This window comes from Lissotriton helveticus, chromosome 9 (genome assembly GCF_964261635.1).
Source record: "Lissotriton helveticus chromosome 9, aLisHel1.1, whole genome shotgun sequence".
Taxonomy (NCBI): domain Eukaryota; kingdom Metazoa; phylum Chordata; class Amphibia; order Caudata; family Salamandridae; genus Lissotriton; species Lissotriton helveticus.
The window spans coordinates 450,621,834-450,644,716 of record NC_136070.1 but is presented as its reverse complement, the minus strand read 5'-3'; the positions used below and the strand labels follow the sequence as shown (position 1 = coordinate 450,644,716).

The window sequence follows — 22,883 nt, the reverse complement described above, 5'->3', positions numbered from 1 at the left end:
ATTCTGTAGAGGCTACGGTCAGCCTCTGCTGTGGAATCCCTTTGAAACATGATTTCATTCCTTCAAGCAAATGCTCCCTAAAATTTGCTCATGGCTTGTGGAATGATATGATTCTGTGACTCCCACGTTTAATTCATAATTATATATTTATTGATTTATTACATTTGCCCTATATTTTGCCTCACAAATTGTAGCTTTACACAAATGACAAAGACACATACACACGTTTATTTTTCATTTTGGTTTTTTTTTTGCATTCAGGAGTAGCAAGTAATGGAGTTTGAGATATTCAATGACAAAAAGATTAGAAAAAGGAAGCTTAAAGTAACTTCAAAGTTAGAAATTGTAATTATATCTTCCTTTACATTAAACAAAAATGTAGTAAATCAGGGATGCCAAAGAACATGTCATGAGTGATGTAATGTGGGGGGCAATTAGCAGTGCATGGTGAGGGCTCCATTTTTAATTCGTGTGACTCTGGAACTTGCCCACCATCCTGATATACAAAGATTTTTTAATCTTAATTTCTGAAAAACTACTGAATGCATTTATACCAAATCACAAAAAGCACACTTTCAATTTTGTTCAGCAGTAATTGTGGTTTCACATTCTAAAAAAGTCAGTCGAAAGTGCTTGGGGAAATTTGGATTTGGGACCCCCTTTTTGCTAGGCCATTGCTTCACGGGTCACCACAAAACTTTCCAGGGGAAGGAGCTGAGGTGGATGACATTTTCTGGGAATGTTTAATGACAATTTGTCAAATGGAGCTAAAGTTATTGGCAAACCCCAAAATATCTTTCCTGTGTAAACACAGACCTAGGTATAACAACCCACTGGCAACTGCAAGTGGGATTTATATATCACAGGATATGGTGGGGTCACAGCAGGGAGATGTACCTTCATCAGCATTTCCGAATTTAAATACTCAACAAGTGAGGAGTCTTGCCAATAAAAAACCGGATACTCCTTTTAAGAAGAAATCCAAGTTTGTGCCAATAATGACTAAAGACTCTATTGATGTATTCAATGATGTAGTGGTGGCCCAAGTAAAGAAATTGAATACAAGAATCCAAACGACTAAAAGAAAAAGATCAAAGGAAGAAATACAATATGGTCTATTGTTAGACAGATTGAAGAAAGAAAGCAATGTGGTAATAAGAAACTCTGACAAAGGGGGAAGTATAGTATTGTGGCCCCTTTCACAATATCTAACTGAAGCAAATAATCAGCTCAGTGATACACAATGCTATCACCATAGCTCTCCAATCAACTACAAACATATGCAGGATGAACTATGTAGTAAATTGCTAGCATGGAAAAGTCTTGGTATTTTGAACATGGAGGAATTCAAATACCTAAAGAAAGAACACCCAAAAACGCCCGTAATTTACTTCATACCAAAGATACATAAAGACAGAGTAACACCACCAGGGCGGCCAATTATTGCAGCATGCGATGGCCCACTTGAGAATCTGTCTAGGTACATAGACTTCTTCCTGCAAGAACACGTGTGTAAGTTGGAATCTTTTGTGAAGGACACTGGAGATTTGTTGTCTAAAATCGGGAAAGTAAGACGGCAAAACGGTTATTATCTAATTACTTTAGATGTGTCATCTTTGTACACGTGTATTTGAAATATAGATGGATTACGAGCAGTGGAATATTTTCTAGCAAAAAGACCTATTGAATTTACAATGCACAACAAAATGCTAATGGACATGTTAACATTTTGTTTGGAGCACAATCTTTTTCTTTTTAACAAACAAATGTACCGTCAAGTTCAGGGAGTTGCTATGGGGGCCAGCTTCTCTCCCACCTATGCCTGTTTATTTATGGGCTGGTGGGAGGAGCTGGTCCTCAGAGTGCAACATAGCAACACGTATAAGAACAATATTGTATCCTGGCTAAGGTACATTGATGACTTGATAATAGTTTGGAAGGGCTCCCTAGAAGAAGCAGAGACATTCATTGATTGTATCAATACTAATCAAGTGAATTTAAAATTTACTTCACACATTAGTGACTGTCAGGTCTCCTTCTTAGACGTACAAGTCAACATAGAGAATAATCAAATTAACACCACCTTATTTAGAAAGGAAACAGCAGGAAATACCCTGCTGCATGCAACAAGTGCACACCCTACACATCTTATCCATAGCATCCCCTATGGGGAAATGCTAAGGTTGCGCAGGATATGTAGTAATGATGAAGAGTTATTGGAACACCAACAGGAGAGCAAGATTAGATTCTTGGATATAGGCTATAGTGCAAAAACAATAGACACAGCAATTGCTAAGTCAAGAATGAAATGTAGAGAAGATCTTTTGGGTACATCAGATACTATGGTAGATGAAAATAATGGAAGAGCACAAACACCAGAAGATATACCTAGACTTATCATGACATACAGTCGACAGCACGGGGAACTGCGAAAAATTATCCAGCGCAATTGGCACATAGTCAAAGATGACCCTGTAATTGGTGAGTGTCTCCCAGAATATCGTGCAATAACCTATAGAAAGGCGACCTCCATGGCAGACATCCTAGTAAAAAGTAGTCCTGAATACAAGGAAAACACAGGATGGTCATTAGCTCGCAAAGGATTCTATAAATGCCCTAGCTGTAAGGCATGTTCACATGGCATTAATAAAACTTCGTACATGACTGCCTTCAGCACAAAACCTCAAAATATCAAATATCATTTAACCTGTAAAAATGAATATGTTGTCTATGTACTAGAATGTAGTTGCAATCTGAAATACGTAGGCAGCACCAAACTACCAGGTCACAAAAGGGTATTGCAACATATTAGGGCGATAAATAACAAAGACCCTAATTATCCCGTAGCGAGACATTTTCAAGAATCACATGGAGGGAACCCCAAAGATTTAAGATACTTTCTAATTGACACAGTCCCTGTACAGAGAAGAGGTGGGGACAGGGAGGGAATGTTACGCCGACTAGAAACTCACTACATATTAACATTAGATACCAAACAGCCTAAGGGTTTAAATATGAGTGAGGATCTATATACATACTTGGAATAATGGCCCTAAGTGGAAAACAATTAGATTTAGGGTTATAGATTATGATTACACTGTAAACTACCTTGGTTATATGTGGATGTGTGTGTGGATGTACATGCTTTGGCATGTGCAGATGTATATGCAAGTACATATATATTTGGTTTACTATGACTTATGAAATGCACTAATTTGTTCCTAATCAAAGTCCTTATTGTCTTAGGTAAGAGATCAATTGTTCATGAAATATGCTTATGTAAATATTTTAATTAGCTTTTTGTACATTATGGAAATTGTTCTTAATAGAGATGTATTATAGCAGTATATATATTTATCTATTTATATATATTTTTGTATGCTACATAGGTTTTTTTCATATATATAATAATTATTTATTGTATTTTATTAAATGGATGAATTGATTAGTATTCCAACAAAATATTGGTTTTTTCGATTGCGGGAATAACGTTAAAAATCCTATAGAAGTCATTTGAATACTGTCTCTATGAAAACTGTTCCAGGATGTAGAATTAGGCTATTATTTGCAGTAATGCCTCAGAAATATGTTAAAGCACAAAGTAATCACTAAAGGTGTTATTTGTTGGATAATAGTTAATTGATTTTAGGTTAAAAGGTTATTTTCTTTTCAACACTAGGAGATATAAGTTTTTTTAGTTTTTTTTAGGGTTCCGGGGATGCACATTTGAATTATGGCTATTAGACATTTTTTGAGAATAATATTCACTATTTTTTCACGTATGGTTTAGTAGACTGATACAATGTACTTAAGGAATGCTAGAATAGATGGTATCGGCTACCATAGAAATGTATTTAGATCTGATTGTCAATGCATTCGAAGCATGTAATCAACTTTGTATGTTTTGTTTTAAATAAAACGTATGTATAAAAATTGAAATGGTAGCGGGTATTAATTATCCAAAAGTGTATTTTACATTTATAATCAGACCAAATTGTCAATGCATTCGAAGCATGAAATGATTATTATGATTTTTAAGTACATTGTTTTACATAATTGAAATGGGTTTAAAAAAACGTGGTTAAAAAAAACGTGATTAGAAAAGGTATAGTTGAATAACTCTTCAATGTCTATTGAAGCACTGTCACTTTAAAAGAGGGTGTATCTCACGACATTGTTGTCATGTGATCAAGGCAGGGAGCTGCCGAAACGCGTCGTGATGATATGGTCGCTAATTTGAAAATAAACTAAAAAGAAGCACTGAACAGGGTCTACCTCGTCTTATTGCAAGTCCGTTGGAGAGGTTGTGGAACAGACGAGCCTTTCAGCATTTTTTCGTTGGATGACTTTCACCAGCGACGTAGACCCCCATCCTGGAAGTGGCTTGTATGGAAAGAAGGAAAGTTACAGGTGCTGAATTCTGTGGAAAGCTTCGCAGGAGTAAGGCGCCAATTTTGAAACGCCCCGGAAACGGAAACCCACACAGCCCCCTTCCGCAGTGGAAGCATTGCTACGGACCGGTGAAGAGACGTTTGCTTGCGGCGGTCGAGCGCAGCTTGGAGAAGCGAGTGTGAGGCGGCAGGAGTGAGCGGCGAAACTCAAAACAGGTACCGAGCAAGTCCGCGATAGGTCGGAAGGTGGGAGGTGTGCAGAAAGTAACCGAATGAGCCGATAAAACAGTTTGGCTAGACAAGTCAAAGGCAGAGGGTGAAAATTATAACAGCATAAAATCAAATATCTAAGCGACCATGTCAGCGGCAACAGTGAGGAACCGAGAGAGCGCAGCTGAAGAAATGTTCTCTAATGAGGCAACGCAACCAAGGCTGAAGGAAGCAAATACCAGCAATAACAGCGTAGCCAGAGGAACAGGACTAAAAGACAAATACAAGATGCTTGAAAAGCTCATGCGTACGGAAATGGTAAAATGGTGGGAGGCGAAATCACTTCGCAGATATCTAGAGGTAAATCGTATACCCAGGGGACTAAGAATAATGATTGCTCCGTCGTATGACACACCGAATCCCACGCTAATGGCAGAATGGGCGGAGTGTAATCTTGACTCGTCTAGGAAGTTGGTGGAGCTACTGGTAAAACACGCTAAAAAAGACCGGGAAGAAATCCTCCCCACCATTGAGTCCTCACGTAAAGAGATTCAGGCATTGAGTGACCCGCAAACATCGAAAGACAAATGCAATGAGGAAATGGAACAACGGTTGCAAAAAGAGGAAGACAAGATAAAAATTCGTAAAGCGTACAAATTTAGGAGAGATAAGGAGGATTACAAAAACGGTAGAATATTCACGTGTTCTAGAAAATATGACACCATGCGAAAAAATACTGGCAAACCAAGTAACCAAAATACCCGCCTAGTCTGACAACCCTCAAGGGAACCAGAGCCTGAAACGTCATCTATATCTGAGTCCAGTGTATACACGGAAAGTGGATCGGACGGAGGAGAAGACGTTACTAACTCGGTGAAACCTACCATGGGAGAAGAATTGGAATATATACGCCGTAGTCGGCGGGAAACGCTGAGATCAGCGGGAACACAGCAGCCGGCAAAAAACGACGCACAAGGAGCAGGCGGGAGAGGAGGGCCACTGTTAGACCTGTCAGCCTTAGGGTGGTCTCCCCTACATTTTTGCCCTTTTTGCCTCCCATTTTTATCCTATATTTAGTTGGACTTAGGACTCTGGGCGCCTCACCACTGCTAAACAGTGCTGAGGTGCAGGTGCTCTTACCTAAAACCTTGAGAGACTGGCATATCTGCCACAAGCCACTGCTACTGCAGTAAGGCTAATCCTCCATAGGCTAACATTGGGAACCTCCCCTTATGGACTAACTTCTGACAGGGACCTGATAAGTCTATCATGTTTGGTCTTGTTGGACTCGGGGCGGGGAACCCTTTCCAATGATATATAGGGTTTGGGCATTACTACGCTAGGGATCCCACTTTTATAAAGGGGACCTTCTCCTGCCTACACTTAGATTAGGTTCTGCAGACTCCCCCCTCCCCTCTGCATACTGATAGCCTGCCTGGGTTGGGAGGTGGGAGTGGTGATTCACACCTTCTTCCCTGGGATGAGCTGTGATGGGCTGCCCACTGTAGCCTTAACGGCCTGTCTCTCGTCACTTTGACAGCTAGGTCAGGGAAGGCAGGGAACATACCAGAACTCCCTGGACTCTTCCAGAAGCCCCTGCCCCCAGACCCTTCCAGAGACTTCTACCACTTTCTAGCCCTTAGACTAAAAGATATATAAGGGAGGGTCCTGGCCTCACTTCTTTGTTACACTGCTGGACCTGGAAGAATCCCTGCTGGAGTGAGGACTGCTGCGCAAGAGGATTGCCACTGGGAAGGAGGCTGACTGCTCCAAGGAACTGCTGCCCCACAACCTGCTGAGCTGCCCTACTGTCTGCTGATCCTGCCCTGCATGGGAGACTGCAACATCACCACCAGAGTGTCTCCACAACATCCCAAAGGAACTACTTTTCTTTGAACAGCATTTTAAAGAGTCTTCAACCTTTTAAAGATTGCCTTTTTGGGACTGCACCCTTTTTAAGCTAAAGGAAACTACCTGTCCTTGGACCACAGCGTTCTAAAGACTGCCCTTTGGAACTGCAACAACACTCTCAAGATTTGCCCTGCAACGCTGTGCCTGCCCTCAGCACTGCTTGCCCCGTGATCCTCCCAGGGCTCTGTGATTGCCTCTGCTTCTGGCGCAAGCCCACTGAAACTGGCCCTGAGGTCACCGCCACTGGGACCGGAGTGCGCTGTGTAGCGCTGAGAAGCGAAGCGCTGTGTGGCAGGAGGCTCCGTCGTTGCCCAGGACTTGGAGGCACTGTTAAGCGCTGTGCTAAAGGAGCGCTGTGTGGCTGTGACCCCCACCCGTGCAGCGCCTGCTGAGCCCAAGGCCCCAGGGGGAGAGGAGCCTCGCACCTGCGTCCGCAACCACCACCCCAGGTAACGCCTCAGTGCAACCAGGCTGCTGCGAAGGGGCGGGGTGCGGGTTGGCCGGGTACCTGGAGTGTGAGCTTTGTGCTTGGCTGGGAACCGTCCTTCACTGACTGGCCTACGGGGGCATAATTACTTGGTAATTGACACTGGGGCATTATTTAGCATTACCAGCAGCGCCTGGGCAGCCGCACTTCCTACGCTGGGAGCATCATTTCTATGAGAGGCACACTTATTACGCTACAAGGGAACTTTGGCCTAAGAACCTTCCCCCAGTGAATTTTGACCATAAGAACCTACCTCAAGTGTACTTTTACCATCCAAGGACACTGTGAGAAAGACATTACCAGCAAGAGCCCTTGGCACACATGAGCTTTTGGTGATTTGATCAGGCCGGGGAACTGGATTCATTCTTATTGATTATTGATCTTGCTTGGAAACTGGAATCCTTTTTTGTTATTGATCAAGCCTGGGAACTGGATTCATTCTTATTGATTATTGATCTTGCTTGGAAACTGGAATCCTTTTTATTATTGATCTTGCCTGGAGCTGGATTTACCTGCTTTTGGTTCTCGCATAATTTTTAGATAAAGAAATTCTTATTCTTATACAAAACTGGTGTGGTGTTCCTTTTGTGAGTGTTTTTACTGTGTCATCGTCGTTGTGTGTTGCACAAATACTTTACACATTGCCTCTGAAGTTACGCCTTTGCTGCTCTGCGCCACGCTACCAGGTCGGAAGCGGTGGTCCCTACTTGGACTAGGGTGCATACCCCTGCCAACTAGAGACCCCGGTTCTAACATTGGTGATCGAGCGGTGGGATAGGACTTGTGCTTGTGTAACACCACGCAGCGACGCAGTGTACACTGCAACTCTACACCTGACTCTACTGAATTTTTGTCTACCCTCTCCAATTGGCATTTTTGAATTTTTTTTTTTAAATTCTCCCTGACTGGCTGCTATTTTTAAAAGTCCTTTTGCCGAAGTCCCATTTGGTTTTCTCTACAAACGTCTGAGGCCCTACCTAGCAAGATGGAATTCGAGCTGGCCAATCTGGAAGTTTACACAGTGGCACAACTCAAGGAATTCTGCGAGGAGAAAGGGGTGCCCTTTAAGCGAGGCGCTAAGAAGACAGAGCTTCAGAAAGCCTTGAGGGCATGGGTAACGGCCCACCCAGAAGGAGATGGAGAAGGGGACGGGCAGGGAGCGGAGCAAGGGGCCACAGGAGAACTTGACCTACTGCCCTTGGTGGAAAATGGCAACTTGTTACCAGGTACAAGGGTACCTTCCAGGGTAGGCAGTAGTGTGTCAGTAAGGACCCTGTCCTCAGAGGAATTGGAGGACAGGAGAGAGGAGAGACAGTTTAAATTGGAACTCGCCAAATTGGAAAGGGAGCGTGAGAAAGAAAGGTGGGCCATGGAGGAGAGGAAACTTACCCATGAGCTCAACCTGAAGGAACTGGAAATTCGAGCCCTACAAGCAGGGACGAACAGCATCAAGAGTGGTGGCAGCATACCTACGGAAGCTTCACGTGAGTCCAGGGTCTTTATGCCTAAAGATGTGATGGCCAGTTTTAAGGTGGGGGATAATATTGATAAGTGGTTAGCTGCCTATGAGGTGTCACTAAGAGCCCATGGGGTCCCAGAGAGTCACTGGGGGGGTGGTCTGTACAAGTACATACCTCCGGAAGTTAGGGACACACTCCTTAGCCAAGAAAAGGAAGACCAGACCAACTATTCTGTTATGAAAGAAGCATTGCTTAAGAGGTTCGGTCTTACCCCTGAGAGGTATAGGCAGAGGTTTAGGAATAGCCACAAACTTCCCACACAGAACTGGGTAGATTTCCTGGACTACGCTAGTAAAGCTTTAGAGGGCTGGGTGCGGGGCAGCGATGTGCATGACTATGAAGGATTGTATAACTTGTTTTTAAGAGAGCACCTTCTAGAGAAATGTTTTCCAGAGCTGCGCCAACACCTGGTTGACCGCAGGTTGACCAATCCTAGGAAGCTTGCGGAGGAGGCGGACACCTGGGTCAGTACCAGGGTGTCCAACAAGGGTTCTGGGGGGGACTCCCAAAGGGGTGGTCAGGGTTCCCACCAGAAGAAAGAGGGGGGGAGATAAAAAGAAAGATTTCTCCAAAGGCCCCCAAAATAATTCACAAGGGAAAGGGTCTGGGTCCCAGCCCCAATCTGGCCACCAGAAGCCCACTTATCCTGACAAAAGTCCGCAGCCCAGAATTGTCCGGTGCTATGAGTGTGGTGAACTTGGACACTACAAGGGGGATCCCAAGTGTCGCAAGAGAGCACCACAGGCCTCTGGAGGTAAAACCCCCGGGGTGGCTAGTGTAGCGCTTGGGGAGGAGCTGTCCCTAGATGATGGGAGTGAGGGGGCCGGGCTTGTCCTAGTGTCTCTGGGAGACAGTGAGATGGTTCCTAAGGTCCACGTGCCCTCCAATACTACTAAGTATAGGCAGTGGGTCACCCTCAAGGGTCAGGGGGTGGAGGCTCTGAGGGACACAGGTGCCAGCATGACTATGGTAAGGAGTCAGCTGGTGTCCCCAGAGCAGATAATTCCCGATGCATTCCATCCGGTTGTGATGGCTGACAACCGGGGGGGTCACTATCCCATAGCACAGGTTCCATTTGAGTGGGGAGGGGTTTCAGGCCTTTTAAGAGTTGCTGTGAGCCCTGCCATGCCAGTGGACTGTCTGTTAGGGAATGACCTAGAGCATACTGCCTGGAAGGAGGTAGAGCTCAAAGCGCATGTGGAGATGCTGGGGTTACCGGAGTGGATTTGTGCTACCACACGGTCTATGGCTGCCCGGAAAGGGAGTCAGCCAGGGCTGGAGCCTGGAAAAATGGCCCAGCCAGCTGCTAAGAAGGGAGGAGCCCGAGGGCGTGGGAAGCTCGCCCCGGGGCAGTCACCCCGTGAGATGGATGGGGCACCTGAGGAGGTTGCACCGGAGTCCACAGAGGGGGACGTTGCTCCCTTGGGGGACCTACCTACCCCTGCAGAGTGGCAGGTGGAAGGAGGGCCCACCAGGGAGGAGTTTTGCCAGGCACAGAAGGAGTGTCCTACCCTTGAGGGCATGAGGCGACAGGCCGAAGCCCAAGCAGCAGGCAATGCCTCCGCGAAGTATCATATTTACTGGGAGGATGGGCTCCTTTACAGTGAGCCCAAGGCTCCTGTGCATGGGTCATCAAGGGCCTTAGTGGTCCCCCAGTGCTACAGGGCCTGTCTTTTGGAACTGGCCCATGAGATCCCTTTGGCAGGACACTTGGGCCAGGACAAGACCTTTGCTAGGCTTGTCCCACATTTTTATTGGCCGCAGATGAGGATCTCCTCAGATACCTTCTGCAGGACCTGTCTGACCTGCCAAGCCAGTGGGAAAACAGGGGCTAAGCTGAAGGCTCCCCTGGAACCACTACCTGTCGTTAGCACCCCCTTTGAGAGGGTGGGCATCGACATTGTGGGGCCTATGGATCCACAGACTTCTTCTGGTCACAGGTTTATCCTGGTTCTGGTGGACCACGCCACCCGGTACCCAGAGGCTATTCCTCTGAGAACCATCACTGCACCTGCAGTGGCACGGGCCCTGATGGGGATTTTTACCAGAGTGGGTTTTCCCAAAGAGGTGGTGTCGGACAGGGGTACCAATTTTATGTCTGCCTACATGCAAGCCATGTGGAAGGAGTGTGGGGTTACTTATAAGTTCTCCACCCCTTACCACCCACAGACCAATGGTCTCGTGGAGAGATTTAACAAGACCCTAAAGGGCATGATCAGGAGTCTGCCTGAGGGCCTGAGGAAAAAGTGGGACATACTCTTGCCCTGTTTGCTGTTTTCCTACAGGGAGGTACCGCAGAAGGGGGTGGGTTTCAACCCCTTCGAGCTCTTGTACGGTCACCCTGTTAGGGGACCTCTCAGTTTAGTGAAGGATGGGTGAGAGAAGACTCCAAGGAGGCTTCCCCAGGATGTAGTAAGCTACATGCTGGCCTTCCGTAGCCAAATGGCTAAGTTGTGGAAACAAGCTTCCGACAACTTAGAGGCCAGCCAGGCGGTAATGAAGGAATGGTACAACCAGAACTCTCACCCTGTGGAGCTAGAACCTGGACAGAAGGTGAGGGTCATGGAGCCCGGGGAGCTTAGTGCCCTCCAGGATCGCTGGACTGGCCCTTATGAGATATTGGAAAAGAAGGGTAAGGCCACTTACCTAGTGGACCTTAAGACCCCCAGGCAGCCCCACAGAGTACTACACGCCAACCGCCTCAAACCCCACCATGAGAGGTCTGAGCTCACCTTACTGATGGTGACTGATGGGGCCGAGGAAGAGGAAAGTGAACCTCTCCCGGACCTCTTTGCTTCCAAAGAGAAGGATGGATCGGTGGAGGGAGTGGTCCTCTCCCCATCCTTGACTCCTGAGCAACAGAGGGACTGCCGCCAGGTCCTGGGGCAGTTCTCCTCAGTGTTCTCCCTTATCCCTGGGGTTACCCACCTGTGTACCCATGATGTGGACACAGGAGACAGCCCCCCTGTCAAGTCCAAATCTTACAGGCTGTCAGATAAGGTGAAGGCCAGCATCCAGAGTGAGGTCACTAAGATGCTGGAGTTGGGGGTGATAGAGCCCTCCAACAGCCCTTGGTCCAGTCCGGTGGTTCTGGTACCAAAAGCTGCCCCACCGGGCACCACACCAGAACTTAGGTTCTGTGTGGATTACAGAGGACTGAACTCTGTGACCAAGACTGATGCTCATCCTATCCCTAGGGCGGATGAGCTCATTGACCGACTAGGGGCTGCCCGATACCTGAGTACCTTTGACCTCACGTCGGGGTACTGGCAGATCGCCCTAACAGATGGAGCTAAAGAGAGGTCCGCCTTTTCCACCCCAGAGGGCCACTACCAGTTCAGAGTGATGCCCTTTGGATTGAAAAATGCTCCTGCCACCTTCCAGCGGCTGGTGAACCGGGTCCTCTACGGTTTAGAGGCCTTCTCTGCTGCCTACCTGGACGACATAGCTGTCTTCAGTAGCAGCTGGGAGGACCATCTGGGTCACCTCCAGGAAGTGCTTCAGGCTCTGCAGCAGGCAGGCCTGACTATCAAAGCTAGCAAATGCCAGATAGGGCAAGGGTCGGTAGTCTACCTAGGACACTTGGTAGGCGGGGGCCAGGTGCAGCCCCTACAGGCCAAGATAGAAACCATCCTGGCCTGGGAGCCTCCCAAAACACAGACTGAGGTCAGGGCATTCCTGGGCCTCACAGGTTACTACCGCAGATTTGTCAAGGGCTATGGCACCATTGTGGCCCCCTTGACTGAGCTAACCTCTAAGAAATACCCTAGGAAAGTGATCTGGACAGAGGCTTGCCAAAAAGCCTTTGACTCTCTAAAGCAGGCCATGTGCACCGCTCCTGTGCTCAGGGCCCCTGACTTCTCCAAAGAGTTCATTGTCCAAACGGACGCCTCAGAGCATGGCATAGGCACGGTACTTTCGCAACTCAATGAGGAGGGAAGGGACCAACCAGTAGCCTTCATCTCCCGGAGGCTGCTCCCCCGAGAACAGCGGTGGAGTGCGATAGAGAGAGAAGCCTTTGCGGTGGTCTGGGCTGTGAAGAAGCTGAGGCCATACTTGTTTGGTTCCCACTTCCTGATTCAGACTGACCACCGGCCCCTCAGGTGGCTCATGCAAATGAGGGGCGAGAATCCCAAATTGTTGAGGTGGTCCATTTCTCTACAGGGGATGGACTTCAGGGTGGAACACAGACCCGGAGTAGACCACGCCAATGCTGACGGTCTCTCTCGGTTTTTCCGCCTTAGTGATGAGAACTCCCTGGAGGTCGGGTAGTTCTCCCCACTTTCAGCTGGGGGGGACACATGTTAGACCTGTCAGCCTCAGGGTGGTCTCCCCTACATTTTTGCCCTTTTTGCCTCCCATTTTTATCCTATATTTAGTTGGACTTAGGACTCTGGGCACCTCACCACTGCTAAACAGTGCTGAGGTGCAGGTGCTCTTACCTAAAACCTTGAGAGACTGGCATATCTGCCACAAGCCACTGCTACTGCAGTAAGGCTAATCCTCCATAGGCTAACATTGGGAACCTCCCCTTATGGACTAACTTCTGACAGGGACCTGATAAGTCTATCATGTTTGGTTTTTGTTGGACTCGGGGCGGGGAACCCTTTCCAATGATATATAGGGTTTGGGCATTACTACGCTAGGGATCCCACTTTTATAAAGGGGACCTTTTCCTGCCTACACTTAGATTAGGTTCTGCAGACTCCCCCCTCCCCTCTGCATACTGATAGCCTGCCTGGGTTGGGAGGTGGGAGTGGTGATTCACACCTTCTTCCCTGGGATGAGCTGTGATGGGCTGCCCACTGTAGCCTTAACGGCCTGTCTCTCGTCACTTTGACAGCTAGGTCAGGGAAGGCAGGGAACATACCAGAACTCCCTGGACTCTTCCAGAAGCCCCTGCCCCCAGACCCTTCCAGCGACTTCTACCACTTTCTAGCCCTTAGACTGAAAGATATATAAGGGAGGGTCCTGGCCTCACTTCTTTGTTACACTGCTGGACCTGGAAGAATCCCTGCTGGAGTGAGGACTGCTGCGCAAGAGGATTGCCACTGGGAAGGAGGCTGACTGCTCCAAGGAACTGCTGCCCCACAACCTGCTGAGCTGCCCTACTGTCTGCTGATCCTGCCCTGCATGGGAGACTGCAACATCACCACCAGAGTGTCTCCACAACATCCCAAAGGAACTACTTTTCTTTGAACAGCATTTTAAAGAGTCTTCAACCTTTTAAAGATTGCCTTTTTGGGACTGCACCCTTTTTAAGCTAAAGGAAACTACCTGTCCTTGGACCACAGCGTTCTAAAGACTGCCCTTTGGAACTGCAACAACACTCTCAAGATTTGCCCTGCAACGCTGTGCCTGCCCTCAGCACTGCTTGCCCCGTGATCCTCCCAGGGCTCTGTGATTGCCTCTGCTTCTGGCGCAAGCCCACTGAAACTGGCCCTGAGGTCACCGCCACTGGGACCGGAGCACGCTGTGTAGCGCTGAGAAGCGAAGCGCTGTGTGGCAGGAGGCTCCGTCGTTGCCCAGGACTTGGAGGCACTGTTAAGCGCTGTGCTAAAGGAGCGCTGTGTGGCTGTGACCCCCACCCGTGCAGCGCCTGCTGAGCCCAAGGCCCCAGGGGGAGAGGAGCCTCGCACCTGCGTCCGCAACCACCACCCCAGGTAACGCCTCAGTGCAACCAGGCTGCTGCGAAGGGGCGGGGTGCGGGTTGGCCGGGTACCTGGAGTGTGAGCTTTGTGCTTGGCTGGGAACCGTCCTTCACTGACTGGCCTACGGGGGCATAATTACTTGGTAATTGACACTGGGGCATTATTTAGCATTACCAGCAGCGCCTGGGCAGCCGCACTTCCTACGCTGGGAGCATCATTTCTATGAGAGGCACACTTATTACGCTACAAGGGAACTTTGGCCTAAGAACCTTCCCCCAGTGAATTTTGACCATAAGAACCTACCTCAAGTGTACTTTTACCATCCAAGGACACTGTGAGAAAGACATTACCAGCAAGAGCCCTTGGCACACATGAGCTTTTGGTGATTTGATCAGGCCGGGGAACTGGATTCATTCTTATTGATTATTGATCTTGCTTGGAAACTGGAATCCTTTTTTGTTATTGATCAAGCCTGGGAACTGGATTCATTCTTATTGATTATTGATCTTGCTTGGAAACTGGAATCCTTTTTATTATTGATCTTGCCTGGAGCTGGATTTACCTGCTTTTGGTTCTCGCATAATTTTTAGATAAAGAAATTCTTATTCTTATACAAAACTGGTGTGGTGTTCCTTTTGTGAGTGTTTTTACTGTGTCATCGTCGTTGTGTGTTGCACAAATACTTTACACATTGCCTCTGAAGTTACGCCTTTGCTGCTCTGCGCCACGCTACCAGGTCGGAAGCAGTGGTCCCTACTTGGACTAGGGTGCATACCCCTGCCAACTAGAGACCCCGGTTCTAACAGCCACCCTTGAGGAAACGCAACGAAACAAGGTGGATGGGGCCGGGGGGCTTGGAAAAGCAAACAACAACAACAGCAACCGAAATAGAATCGAATGCTAGTTTAAACGCCAATACTATTATCAATTTGGCGGACGTAGACCTCACGATGGCGGAAAAACAACTATTGTCCTTGGGTCTTTCGTATTGCCCCGAGAGTAACTTTCAATATACGAGAACAAGGACCGATGTCTACCAGTTTATAAGGAAACTCAAGTTGTAAAAGTTCCACAAACAACAGTCAACGAATAAATCAAAAATGAAATTGAATGTGGAAGAACCAGGACAAACTTTGAATCTGGCAGCCAGTGATTATGACTTGGTAACGGCAGTACAGAGTATAATAAATTTACCCACTAATTCACAGGATATGGTGGGGTCACAGCAGGGAGATGTACCTTCATCAGAATTTCCGAATTTAAATACTCAACAAGTGAGGAGTCTTGCCAATAAAAAACCGGATACTCCTTTTAAGAAGAAATCCAAGTTTGTGCCAATAATGACTAAAGACTCTATTGATGTATTCAATGATGTACTGGTGGCCCAAGTAAAGAAATTGAATACAAGAATCCAAAGGACTAAAAGAAAAAGATCAAAGGAAGAAATACAATATGGTCTATTGTTAGACAGATTGAAGAAAGAAAGCAATGTGGTAATAAGAAACTCTGACAAAGGGAGAAATATAGTATTGTGGCCCCTTTCAAAATATCTAATTGAAGCAAATAATCAGCTCAGTGATACACAATGCTATCACCATAGCTCTCCAATCAACTACAAACATATGCAGGATGAACTATGTAGTAAATTGCTAGCATGGAAAAGTCTTGGTCTTTTGAACATGGAGGAATTCAAATACCTAAAGAAAGAACACCCAAAAACGCCCGTAATTTACTTCATACCAAAGATACATAAAGACAGAGTAACACCACCAGGGCGGCCAATTATTGCAGCATGCGATGGCCCACTTGAGAATCTGTCTAGGTACATAGACTTCTTCCTGCAAGAACACGTGTGTAAGCTGGAATCTTTTGTGAAGGACACTGGAGATTTTTTGTCTAAAATCGGGAAAGTAAGATGGCAAAACGGTTATTATCTAATTACTTTAGATGTGTCATCTTTGTACACGTGTATTAGAAATATAGATGGATTACGAGCAGTGGAATATTTTCTAGCAAAAAGACCTATTGAATTTACAATGCACAACAAAACATCTAAAGAACATAGAAGAAGAACTTGGAGAAATAAAGAGCAAAATGCCAATCAAGGTAATGACAATGGAGACAACCTCTTCAAGGGAGAAAAGTGACATGGTAATATTAGAAGAAGAAAGTAGGGTATCTCTGGAAAGAGCTCCCCAACCCGCAGAACAAACAGCAAAGGAGGCAGAAGAGTCTGCAGATAATGTATACATATCAAGAAGACCAATGCTGATAAAAAGGCGCGGGGGGAATGTCACACGTGGGGCCGCGAACAGGACTGGAAAAAACAGGCAACTGAAACAAGTAGGGAAGAGAAAAGGGAAGGAAACAACGACGAGGGTGGTACAGTCAGGCTTAAATGCATCAGCACCGACCTTTACAACAATTAGACCCACGCATGTAGAGGCAAAAGCTCCAAAGACCCCAAGGACCCCAAGAGTAACAAGGAAAATGCAGAGACGCATGGAGGCAACTGAGATCCCCACTTCCATCCGTACGATGAAACAGAAAGTAAGGCAAAGGGACGAACGAGTTACAGAACAAAGGACAGTAAGACCTCAGGTTCATGAAGAACCCAATATGAGAAAGAACGGACGGCAAGCAGGGAGATCAATCGCCTATCAACAGGCGCTGGTAACAAACACGAACCTACATGAAAGAGATAAGAACAATTGGTTATTTCTGGACCTAGTACCAGCTGGGAGGAAAGAGAAGCCGACAGGTAATCCTAGACCCCTAAATAGGGCACTGATTTTGTCTACATTTGAAAAATGCGGCAGCCTGAGAGGGATTGGTACTAAAGATCTACAGCAAGTTGGGTTTGTAGAAAATAGGTATGGAAAAGAGATAACAAAAATTACCCTTCATTCAGACCTGGTAAAAAGGGCAATCCAGAAAGCCTCAAATGAAATAACTCAACAGGGAATAAGGATTATCCCAGAGAGGGAAATAAAAACCTCCAATGACAACAATTTCTTAAATCAGCATGCCGGGCTTCAGAAGAGACAAGTGATTCTCTATAGAGAAACAGAAAAGGATTTAAGCCGCCTGAACGTCGTAATAGACAACACAAGGAATGACTTCTCATGGGGTAACTGGTCGTCACTTAGTAACCCAATGGGAGAAGGTTACGTAAGTAATCCATTGGATATGGAGGAAGTGGGGGTTTTGAGTGATGTTGAATAGGACGGAGGGGGGTCGCAAGACCTAGGTCTCTTATCCTGGAATATAAACGGGCTAGGCAATGAGCAAAAACGTGAGTACATAAAGGAAGTCATAAATAAAGCGGACATTGCCTGCCTGCAAGAGACCTGGCTATGCGGCAACACCCCTACATTTGATGGATACGTCCAGATACAGCAGCCAGCCATAAAGAAAAACCATGGACGGCCCTAGGGGGGGCTGCTGACATTGATATCAACAAAAGTTATGAGGGATATTGAACTGTTGAATACAAAATGTAAATGGGTACAATCATGCAGAATTGAACTTATGAAGGTGGAACAGAAGTATAAAATGATGATTTTAATGAATGTATATATGCAGTGGGATAACGGGGAGGAGTATGAAAGGGAAATGAAGTTTTTTAAAGAGGACGAAGACAGTACCCTAGAAAAATACCCCGCAGAGACAATAATAATAATGGGGGATTTTAACCATAAACTAAATCCAAAAAAGGCAGACCTTTGGAATAGGGAACAGTTAGAGGTGTATGGAATAAACCCGGCCAAGTTCCCAATTGGGGAAATCTCGAAAAAAGATCTTGGTCTAGTACACACCCTAGGAGGTAGGGGCTTTCACTGCGTAAATGGGAGAGTAGAGACAGACTCCCCAGCAGGAAAGACATTCATCCAAGGGCAACAGAATTGTCCAATTGATTATATATTCTTGCAGGCCTGGAATTTCACCCAGATCAGGGATTTTAGGTTAGAACAAAAAGAAGTGAGTGATCACAAACTCCTGTATATAATAATAGCAGGGGGAAGGGAAATACAGAGAGAAATGGTGATCACCCAGGAGGTCGAGTATCCCAAACGGGTGACGACACGTCTTACCGAGGAATATATGGAAAAATTGAAGGCCATGCAAATAAAAATTGTTCCGGAAAGCTGTGAGAATAAAAAATTGGAATGGTTTATAGGGAAATTAGAAGAGGTGGTCCAATGCCTAAAGATAAAACTAAAAGGGAACCAACTCACAAGGGTCAAACAAATAAACCGATGTAAAGGGTTTTCTGTGGTGTGCCAAAAAAAGAAAAAGGAGATACGTGCAGTACAAAGAAGACAAAAAAAGAACTTTACACTAGAGAGACAGGACCAGCTAGGCAAGCTGAAAAGAGAATTTAAGATAATGGTAACCAATGCAAAAAGGGTATATAAAGAAAAATGCTGGTTAGAATTATTAGAAGCCATAGAGAATAAAAATCTAAGGCAATTTTGGAGTTTAGTAAAGTCTGTAGCAGGAACATCAGATGGTGAATTGAACTGTGTGGTGAGTGTGGCTGCATGGGAAGTGTACATAAGGGATCTGTACGGGGTAAGGACTCCTAGAGAGGAGGTGGAGTCTAAAATTTGGCAAGAAATCTCAGAGGACCTATTAACTCAATTCAATGAAGAACAAGTTGAGCTCACAATAAAAGAACTCAAGTTAACTCGGGCAGCAGGTCCGGACAATCTTCCTGCAATAATTTTGAAATCTGAGGTTAAATGGTGGGCAAGATTTCTTGCCAAGATGTTCCTGGTAGTCCTAAAAGAAGGGGTAATGCCACCAACCTGGAAGGGGGCCATAATTAGGCCAATTCACAAGAAAGGGAGCAAAGAGGCGCCACAAAACTACCGGCTAATCAATCTGCTAGATATAGGCGAGAAAGTGTTTTCTAAAATTGTGCTGAAACAATTGAATGCATGGGTAGACGAGTTCCAAATAATACCCATAGAACAGGGTGGATTTAGAGCAGGTCACTCTACAATAGACCACGGATTTTCTCTATGGGCGATGGCGATGAAGTCGACGGAACAGAACGGCAAGTTATGCTGCTGTTTTGTCGACTTCAGAGCAGCCTTTGACTCTGTGGATCGGGCCTGTCTATGGGAGCTATTAGAGAGGTTGAAGATCCCCAACGATCTATTCATTATAATAAAAGAACTCCACAGGGAAAACTGGGGGCAAGTAATTAAGGATAAGGTGGGCTCTTTGACACCAAAAATACCCATTGCTAATGGATTAAGACAGGGATGTGTGTTGGCCCCACAGCTTTTTTCGATCTTCCTGTCAGATCTTCCGGCACATTTAGAGGTGGAGGGTAGTGCCAGCCCCAAAATGGATGGCAATAAAATACCCTGCTTGCTGTACGCAGACGATCTCGTGATAGTAGATCAGACCGAGAGGGGCCTCCAAAGGAAGCTTAACGCTTTCAATACATATTGTGCCAGTAAACTCTTAACAATAAATTTGGATAAAACCAAAACCCTATGCTTCGGGAAAAAGATAAGCAAATTTACTTGGTATATAGGTGATCTCAAACTGGAGACAGTTAATGAATATCGATATCTGGGTTTATGGTTCGATAGGGCTTTAAATTGGAACTCTCACCTGGATACCCAAAAGGCAAAGGCACTCTCTTCCATATGTGGCCTAAAAAGGTTTAATGGGGTCTATGGAGAGATGTCACACCTACCTATGCTGAGAGCTTTCGAAGCAATGATACCCTCTCAAGTTTTGTATGGCGTTGAGATCCTTTATTTGAGCGGTAAGGGATCCTGGGACGTGATAGAGGGGAATTGCTTAAAAAGGCTCTTATCCCTTCCTCAATCCTCGATGATACAAGCCATCAGGATAGAAATAGGCACAAAATCATGGAAAATACAATCCCAGATGGCTGTGATTAGATTCTGGAAGAGATTGGAAGACCCCGAAAGCCAAAAAGTAGCACATTGGTGTCGCAATGAAATACTGAGAAGCGAGCTAAAATGGGCAAAGGTCTGTAGGGTCAAACTGAAAGGAATCTGTAACTCATTAGAGATAGATTGGGTCCAGGAAACGCTTCAGGTCCTTAATACCAAAGGGGAGCTGAAGCAAAGGGGGAAGGAAGTTTCTAAATCGATTGATATAGGCTATCTAACAAAGAAAAAATCAGTGGCGCATATGATAAATGCTTGGTCCAACGAAAATTGGTTCCCCTACCTTGATAGATTACCTAACCGCGGATTCAGGCAAGAGATCCTGAGGTGTCGAATTGGGATTAGCCCGTGGATAATAAACAAACAAAAATTGTTGGATCAAGAAGGCCGTTGCAGGTGTAAGCAGGGAACCAAGGGAGACTGGCCACATATTCTGTTGGACTGCCTGTTACTCCTTGAGCAGAGAAAACTATGGCTGCGCCCGGTTTTCCTAAAATATGGAATAAAAACAAGGTTGCAGGCAGCCAGCCTTCTAACAGAAATACCCTTCATTGATATTGTAATCGCACTTGGGAAATTTTTAAAGGTGGCCCTGAGTGCACTGAGATCCAAGGAAAAATGTAGTACTGTATGAATTTTAACTGATTGAAATTGTTATGGTGGTAAGAAAGTGAATAGGTTTTAACTTTTATAAACAAAGTTTTAAGGTATTTGTAATTTTTTACTGGTTGTTAGTATTTTATAGTTGGACTTTGTATTTTTGAAAATGAAATGTAGAATTGCTTTTTAAAGAATAACATTTTTAAAAATAACCAAAATATTTATTGTAGACACCCTTATTGCGTTATGCTCACTGCTTTGTTTAAAGACTACGGTCATAATAAACATACATTTGACCTTGACTATTGAATTTACAATGCACAACAAAATGCTCATGGACATGTTAACATTTTGTTTGGAGCACAATCTTTTTCTTTTTAACAAACAAATGTACCGTCAAGTTCAGGGAGTTGCTATGGGGCCAGCTTCTCTCCCACCTATGCCTGTTTATTTATGGGCTGGTGGGAGGAGCTGGTCCTCAGAGTGCAACATAGCAACACGTATAAGAACAATATTGTATCCTGGCTAAGGTACATTGATGACTTGATAATAGTTTGGAAGGGCTCCCTAGAAGAAGCAGAGACATTCATTGATTGTATCAATACTAATCAAGTGAATTTAAAATTTACTTCACACATTAGTGATTGTCAGGTCTCCTTCTTAGACGTACAAGTCAACATAGAGAATAATCAAATTAACACCACCTTATTTAGAAAGGAAACAGCAGGAAATACCCTGCTGCATGCAACAAGTGCACACCCTACACATATTATCCATAGCATCCCCTATGGGGAAATGCTAAGGTTGCGCAGGATATGTAGTAATGATGAAGAGTTATTGAAACACCAACAGGAGAGCAAGATTAGATTATTGGATAGAGGCTATAGTGCAAAAACAATAGACACAGCAATTGCTAAGTCGAGAATGAAATGTAGAGAAGATCTTTTGGGTACATCAGATACTATGGTAGATGAAAATAATGGAAGAGCACAAACACCAGAAGATATACCTAGACTTATCATGACATACAGTCGACAGCACAGGGAACTGCGAAAAATTATCCAGCGCAATTGACACATAGTCAAAGATGACCCTGTAATTGGTGAGTGTCTCCCAGAATATCCTGCAATAACCTATAGAAAGGCGACCTCCATGGCAGACATCCTAGTAAAAAGTAGTCCTGAATACAAGGAAAACACAGGATGGTCATTAGCTCGTAAAGGATTCTATAAATGCCCTAGCTGTAAGGCATGTTCACATGGCATTAATAAAACTTCGCACATGACTGCCTTCAGCACAAAACCTCAAAATATCAAATATCATTTAACCTGTAAAAATGAATATGTTGTCTACGTACTAGAATGTAGTTGCAATCTGAAATACGTAGGCAGCACCAAGCTACCAGGTCACAAAAGGGTATTGCAACATATTAGGGCGATCAATAACAAAGACCCTAATTATCCCGTAGCGAGACATTTTCAAGAAACACATGGAGGGAACCCCAAAGATTTAAGATACTTTCTAATTGACACAGTCCCTGTACAGAGAAGAGGTGGGGACAGGGAGGGAATGTTACGCCGACTAGAAACTCACTACATATTAACATTAGATACCAAACAGCCTATGGGGTTTAAATATGAGTGAGTATCTATATACATACTTGGAATAATGGCCCTAAGTGTAAAACAATTAGATTTAGGGTTATAGATTATGATTGCACTGTAAAATAAATTGGTTATATGTGGATGTGTGTGTGGATGTACATGCTTTGGCATGTGCAGATGTATATGCAAGTACATATATATTTGGTTTACTATGACTTATGAAATGCACTAATTTCTTCCTAATCAAAGTCCTTATTGTCTTAGGTAAGAGATCAATTGTTCATGAAATATGCTTATGTAAAGATTTTAATTAGCTTTTTGTACATTATGCAAATTGTTCTTAATAGAGATGTATTATAGCAGTATATATATTTATCTATTTATATATATTTTTGTATGCTACATAGGTTTTTTTTCATATATATAATAATTATTTATTGTATTTTATCAAATGGATGAATTGATTAGTATTCCAACAAAATATTGTTTTTTTTGATTGCGGGAATAACGTTAAAAATCCTATAGAATTCATTTGAATACTGTCTCTATGAAAACTATTCCAGGATGTAG

At 44.9% G+C, this 22,883-nt stretch overlaps 1 long non-coding RNA gene across 1 annotated transcript; it reads right to left on the bottom strand.

Annotated features, from left to right (window-relative positions):
- Positions 1-3,706: 3,706 nt before the first annotated feature.
- Positions 3,707-22,396, bottom strand: LOC144782786 (uncharacterized). Its single transcript, XR_013601261.1, has 3 exons — positions 21,013-22,396; positions 14,981-16,192; positions 3,707-5,600 (listed from the first exon to the last, which is right to left on the bottom strand). It is a non-coding gene; the product is annotated as an uncharacterized LOC144782786 (long non-coding RNA).
- Positions 22,397-22,883: the final 487 nt, after the last annotated feature.